General features: G+C 45.0%; 1 protein-coding gene across 3 annotated transcripts in view; it reads right to left on the reverse strand.

Annotated features, from left to right (window-relative positions):
- Positions 1 to 6,675, reverse strand: part of LOC117238021 (A-kinase anchor protein 200-like) — a 61,624-nt gene extending 54,949 nt beyond the window's left edge. Inside the window, exon 1 of one of the 3 annotated variants that reach the window (XM_033502542.1) lies at positions 6,549 to 6,675. The gene's annotated coding sequence lies outside the window, so the exon portion shown is untranslated. The remainder of the gene's footprint in view (positions 1 to 6,548) is intronic. The other 2 variants (XM_033502540.1, XM_033502541.1) reach the window with 2 other exon arrangements.
- Positions 6,676 to 6,838: the final 163 nt, after the last annotated feature.

A 6,838-nucleotide genomic window follows, 5' to 3' on the forward strand; every position in this document is an offset into this window, starting at 1 on the left:
GATCGCATTAGTTGGACCAATTAACGTAATTAACTGTAATTAATTAGAAGCAAAAAGGGACCGGATCGGAGACTCGTCGTAGTTATGGCATTGTCGGTTCGGCGAAAGCGGCGCGCGATTCCGCGGGACGCTGCCAATTGCCGCTATCACTTCCATCGTTTTTAGAACTTGGAATTAAAACGAACAATTGCACGAATCAACGGCCGCGTTCTCTTTGTTCTCGATGGGATCGTTGCTCTACCTTCGCAGCGATTCCAACGGATAAGCCGCAATCGCGATATTTTCGGCCGCGTAAATATTTTTACCACGACATCCTTCTTTTCCCACGATTCCAAAGAATTTCATACGCACGATAATAAACAAATTTTAACTCGGTCCATACCGGTTCCATTATCGGAACGCCAAATCCTCGCGGAATCGTCGAAAATAGGACGTCCGGAGCGAGATACAACGAGAGCTTAAGAATACGGACATTTGGACAATCTTTTCCTTAACGCACGCTGATCTGGTAATCTTTTTTTCTCAGTGGTTCCATGGTCGTTGGCTGATACGTCGAAATGAAAAGAGGAGGCGAGACCAGAGGGAGAATGGTTCTCGTAACCACATTATCACGGATTTTCCTGTCGGTTCGTGGCTCGTCAACGAGGACGTGGCTTAATCCATTATGTAGCTACTGTGTTGGCTCTTCAAGGCGGCTTTTCAAGCGTCGCGTACACAAAGACGCGCTCGCACACCCGCTCTCGGCGCGGTGGCCTCTTCTGCCCGTCTATCGTTCGAGTAAACAGTGATATTACCCGGCTAACACGACCACCACCACCACCACAGTCAACGACAATACCACGCTCACAAGAAACGCGAAGTTCGCTTTGCGTTCGTTGAGATATTTCGTGTATTACGGTTCACAAAACCAGAATGGAAGCTGCATACAGAAGCAAGAGAAAGGGTGATGCGCGCATCCACTCTCGTTTCTCCGTGGACTTGACTAGACAAAAAAGTCGATATAAAAAGAAACGCTCTATCCTCCTATTATGCTATACCAATACGATGTACCACGTTCCATTGCTGTTTACTCGAAGGAGGACGCTCCGGTGAAACGATTCCGTCGATCATCGGAATCCCTGAGATACGTAACAGGAAGGCATGAAGCATGCTGTGGCTGTTGTGGATCTACCTCGTCAAGGCTAGGCATCCGAACAAGATTTATGTTCGGCAAGGCAAATACGACCAGCGTCTATATGTTTCGACCACATGTTCGGATTATGCAATAAACGTGACCATCCTTTCAGAACGTGTCGTCGAGTCGTTTCTGCTCTGATCTTCGGTCTCCAGTTACTTCTGCTGACAAATCACAATCTTTACACACAGGTAAAGATAGACGTAACACGTGCGATCCGCGTAAAGGGACAGAATCGCAATTGCATGTGACGTACGATTTTGAAGTGGCGGGAGCTGTGGAGGAGTGATGGAGAGGAGGAGATGATGGTCGGAAACGAATTCTGACTCTAAATTCTCGAGAGGAGACAAAGCGAGGGCACAGGGGAAAAAAAGCAGAAGGAGCGAAGTGACGGTACGGAAGCTAGGAAGCTTTTGTACGTTCAGCATCGAGGGAGAGAGAAGGGAGAGAGAAGGGAGAGAAAGGGCGAGGCTAAGCCGAACTAAGAATGCGGGGGAGAGAACAACGTAGAGAGTAGGGCACGGATGGCGAACAGCTGCCAGGGTCTATGGTGGCCGTTTTGTGTGAACGTGCCCCCATAACCCCCATACTCCCTCCTTCCCCGCTCTCTCTCGCTCTGTTGCTCCTACAGCCATTGGAAGCCCTCGTGTATACTATACAGTCATCCATCTATCCCTTGCTTTCCCTGCTTTGCAAAGAATAAAAGCGCGCTCATGACGCACATGGAAGTGTACGCCCGGTGTTAATCTATGTGTCCAATCGAACCGAAAATCTCCATGGAAAATGTTTCTCCTAACGGAAATCATCGTGGACGAGCATCGAAAGGACAGCTCTTTCTCCTCAACCATCGGGCCAACAATCGGAGGAGGAATCGTCTTACAGTGAAGAACGTCACGGCGAAACATCGTTGACGAGCAAAGAATCGTACAATGTCATCCTGGCTGTCGTGTTCGTGAGAAGATTGTTTCGAGTTTTCCAGAAGTAACGCTTGTCTCGAAATATCACGCATCGACGATAGGTCATCGAATCGAACGTGAACATGATGAAAATCGTCAATCACTCTATGTATCTGTCTATCTATCGAACAATCTATGAGAAAGACAAAAGTATTACGACCGTAAGTGTTAGATAACAACAAGCGACGGCTGTATCGCCCGTTAGGGGAGGGATATCAGCTTCTTAACGCTAAATCAATGCTCTTCTCGTCAACCCTCTTTTTCCATTAAGGCTTTGCCATGATCCAATCTACTCGACGCTGGCTACCGAACGACAAGGACGATTAAAGGACCCAGCAAACGAGCACTTATCGCATCGTCGACTAAATGAAATGTAGCAGTTTGGGGAATCGATCGATTTCTCGAAAGCGTCTGACACCCGATTTACAATTTTACGATAGACGGAGGGAAAGTTATTTTGTAATAATTTCCTTTTTAGAAAGGACAGAAGTAAGAAAATTCTTCGAGGAATAATTTTATATTCTTTTAGCAAGCGTCAGTTTTGAACGCTAAATTTTTGTTGATGCGAGTGACGCAATAAATTATTATAACGCGATATCTCGACAGCCATGGAAGCACAGTATGTTGGCGAACACGATGGAGACACGCAAGAAGAAACATCGGAGCGCGTCGTTTTGTTCGGCAACGGTAACATTGTTGAAACATGAGAAGATATTGTCCACTTGACAACGGAGCCATGGCTTGGAAGAGAATCACTCCGGGTGCACGTGATGCCCAACCGATACACGCCGCCCTCTCTACCTTTTCGTTCTGCCTCTAGAAGATCGTCGATGCCTCGTGCCCGTTCGACAAGTTCTTGATACGTAGGCGAAGTGTCGTTTCGAGAATGCACTATTAAACTAAAATACCGGTCTGAATCGTTCATCGAACAAAAGAATTTCGAGCAATTTCGTCGAGCAATCTGGACGAGGCGGGGGGGAAACGAGAATCGTAGACAAAAGACAAATGGAGCGAGAAGTCGAATAGAGTCGAAAAATAGTTAGGCGATTGTTTCGCGAGTTCAGTCGCTGCTCATCGCGCATGGTTGAATCTCTTCCTTTTCTTTTTTCTTGCACGTTGAAATTCCAACTCGAATCTAAAACGATCGAAACGTTTCGTAACGTTCGCCAGGTAGGCAGCCGAAGAAGGAGAAGAGGAAGAAGACGACGAAGAAACAAAGCAAATGAAGAAAAAGAAGGTGAACGGAGAATGGGTAGAGGGGGCTTTCGAGAAGTAGGAGGAGGAGGTGATGGTGGTGGAGGATTGAAATGGACGAAGGGAGGTTCGAGAAAAGGCAGTCCTCGGGGCTCCTTGTCCCCGACGTTTAATTTCAGGCAGTCGAAGGAGCTCGTAACATCTCCGCCGTGTTTAATATCGAGAAGAGGGCCTTGGGAAGAAGATGCCCGCGATCAACTCAGAACCAGTTCTCGCGCCTTAAACGGACGGTTCTCACGCATTTATGGCCCTTCATCACGCTTTCCATTCGACCTAATTGCCGCAATCGAGCTCCGTGAGAACCACTGTCTCTCGTGCACCGTTTTGCAGGAAATTGGAATACCTGTATCGCGTAATCGCGCCAAAATCGAACCGCTGTTCCAACGATTCGAAACAGTTTCGTTCGAAAGACGATAACGAGACACGACAAACGACTGGTTATTTAATAAGAACGAAGAAAGGGAAACAATCATCAAGTTGTAGAGATTGCGGTAACTACTATCAACGATAACGCGAGACAAAAGAAACTAGAATTGAATAGTGTTTATCGCGTAACAATGGTTGAGAATTACTGCTCGAGATACGATCGTTTCGTGATCAATAATACGGCCGTACAACCGGTATAAAAGAAGGCGACTCAGTTAACTTGAACGTTAATGAGTCATTCGAGAGCTGTGTTTGACACGTATCTGATACTTAATTACACCGTTCTACCGAATAGCGTTAACTTTTAGCAAATTTACCGGGCGTGTAACAAATTACTCGTGTACGATGAGTCCGACTTTTCCTGGTCACCGTTTTCTTTTCTTCTGATTACATATTTCGCTACGCAGTCCTCGCTACGCCTCTGCTCGTCAGCTATGAACGCGACTCTCGAAACGTAAGACTGGAAACCGAGGTTTACGCTAGCGGAACAAAGAAAGTCAATGCCGTGACGTTTCCACGAGCTTTTTTACGGTTTACTCTAAATCCCGTTAAGCGAGATTTCGCCTCGATCGCGCTGAATTATTAAAAAGGAGCGACAAACCGTATCGAAACCGGGTCGATAACCGGCGCTCTATACGTCCAATCGAACAAAGACCGAACTCGCTGCGAGCAACAATCGCAAGAATTCGACGCGAGCCAGCTTCCCGTTCCACGTAAAACCATAATCTCCGAACCGACTCTCGTTCGTCGTAAAGTGACGAGAAAATCGCGACTATTCATGCTTGACCGCTCCGGAATATGAAATTTTATTTCATCGTCTGCGCTGCGTTTCTCTGATCGCGATCGTTCCCAGTTAAAGAAGAATGTACGTACCCAATTACCACGGACGAAGGAAATACTACCGTTTAATCGGACCATCGTTTAATGCGTAATCAGAATGGTATTTAACCCGTGCCCGTATACCGAGTCACACACTCATGACTGATTATAGTTAAATCAGCAACAAGTAAAAATTATATTCTAACCGAATATCTGTTTTCATTTGAAACTTTATTTCACTTCATGAAAGAATAAATCGAGCAACGTAATATAATATACGATAGTCATAGCCATTGTGTGTTAAATATAAATAGTCAAGTTTAACGAATATATCCATAAGACAAATAAGAAGGCAGGGAATTCACATTGTATCATAATTTGATAGCTTTATCGTTATTTCGGATTTTTTCCTCGTCGTACGATTCCGTAGTCGAGGAGTACCCCAGCTCGCCGACACGAAAGTCGTCGTCGAGGAAAAAGAAGGTATACGCCAGGGGATAGGAGAGGATACCACTCGAATAGGAACCGGAACTCGCGGTCCGTGCTCAGAATTGACTACACGATTGCACATGTACAGCCGTGCATATGAATCAGATAAAAGAGAGCCAGAGGAGTTCGTAGGAGCGCAACGGGCGGAGAGAGTTTATCGGCTCCGTCATTGATTTCTTTGTCGCGCAAAGATAAATCTCCGTATCATATCAAGGGGAGAGAACACACGCGCGATCGCACGAGCACGCACCCATCGGTCATTGAAGGCGGATACTTTCAAAACCGTAGAGACCGAATCGAAAATCGTCTAACAAGTCGAGACCCAACGATTGATAACAGAGACTTTCCATCTGGCGAGCATCGCGATATTGCACCGTCCACTTTACAGTCTATCGCATTCGTATAAACACTACCGGCCTTTTAACTTACTATGCCGTTATCTAGAGCGAATCTCCTGCTCCGCGAATAATTCGACGTATGTACCGGTGAAAAAAGAAATGGACGCACTGGTTCTTATTAACACTGTATAGGGTGGGATCACGAAAGGGGGCGGGGAACGTTTAGATATTTCGAGACGCACCATATATCACGATCTTACTGATGTGAACTTAATTCAATGATGTTTAGCTGGCTCGAGGAAAAATGTTCTATCTTTTCGTTCAACGACAGGCCTGTAACTCTCTTTTCGTTGACCTACCTAACCTTGAATCGAGCATCTTCCTGTCGTAGATTGTACATATGTATTAAGAATGCTAAAGAACAATACAAATATTAACTATAATATATAATAAAATAACAGACGAGTTTGAGCCTATGACGCAGTGTCGCGTTCTGTAAAATCTTTTGTTTTGACACGATACATGTTTCGTACGAGTTTACGAGAGAAATGTGTACGATATCGTAATGTCGTCGAACGAGCAAGAGCAAGCCACGGCAAGAAAGTTGAGGGGATGCATAACATAGTAACGTGAATATCTATTTCAGTTAATATCCATCTTGGGCATTTAATATTAGTCGGACATGTCGGTTTGTATTTGTTCTATCGGTCTGCAATAACTAAACGAATTCGGAAATTTCGGTAACATCAAATGTCGCGTAATTCGTGCAAAAGACAGGAACTTGACGCAGCCTGTCAACGAGAAAACATTTTATACCGCGTTCTGAAATCGCGCCGATGCCGAAAGTAAAAAATTCACAAAGATATATATGTACGATGTTTTAAAACTCGATAGAATAAACTCTGATACGTTCTTTCAGAGAACACTACAATCCACGTGCTACGAAATACGTTTTCATCGAACCGGCGTCACCCGGCGTCACGCCGTGTACCAAACTTTTGATTCAAGGTCAAAGTAAAGCGAATCAACGGGCAAAAACTTATTTATCGGCAAATAAGACACGCCAGAAATTGTAGAAATGTTTTCACTTACCGTTAGCAGCGAAATATCCTGAAGAAATTTGTCGGAATACGGATCCCAAGCACTTGCAACAACACTTCACTCGAGTATGCCGGTCACTGCGCTTGTGCGTTCAAATTCTCCAACCACGAGCGAGATACTACTGCCATCTTACGTGGCGAGAAGTCGACTAGCTTATCCACAAAGCCTGTTCTCAAAGGCGGCGGTTAATTCTTATTCGCATGAAAAGGAGTAATTAATTATTCATTTAAAAAAACAGGCGACGATTTATTTAGGAAACTTAGAATCGTAAAATTTTGTAA

Source organism: Bombus vosnesenskii, unplaced genomic scaffold, assembly GCF_011952255.1.
Source record: "Bombus vosnesenskii isolate JDL3184/JDL3185 unplaced genomic scaffold, Bvos_JDL3184-5_v1.1 scf7180000013431, whole genome shotgun sequence".
Taxonomy (NCBI): domain Eukaryota; kingdom Metazoa; phylum Arthropoda; class Insecta; order Hymenoptera; family Apidae; genus Bombus; species Bombus vosnesenskii.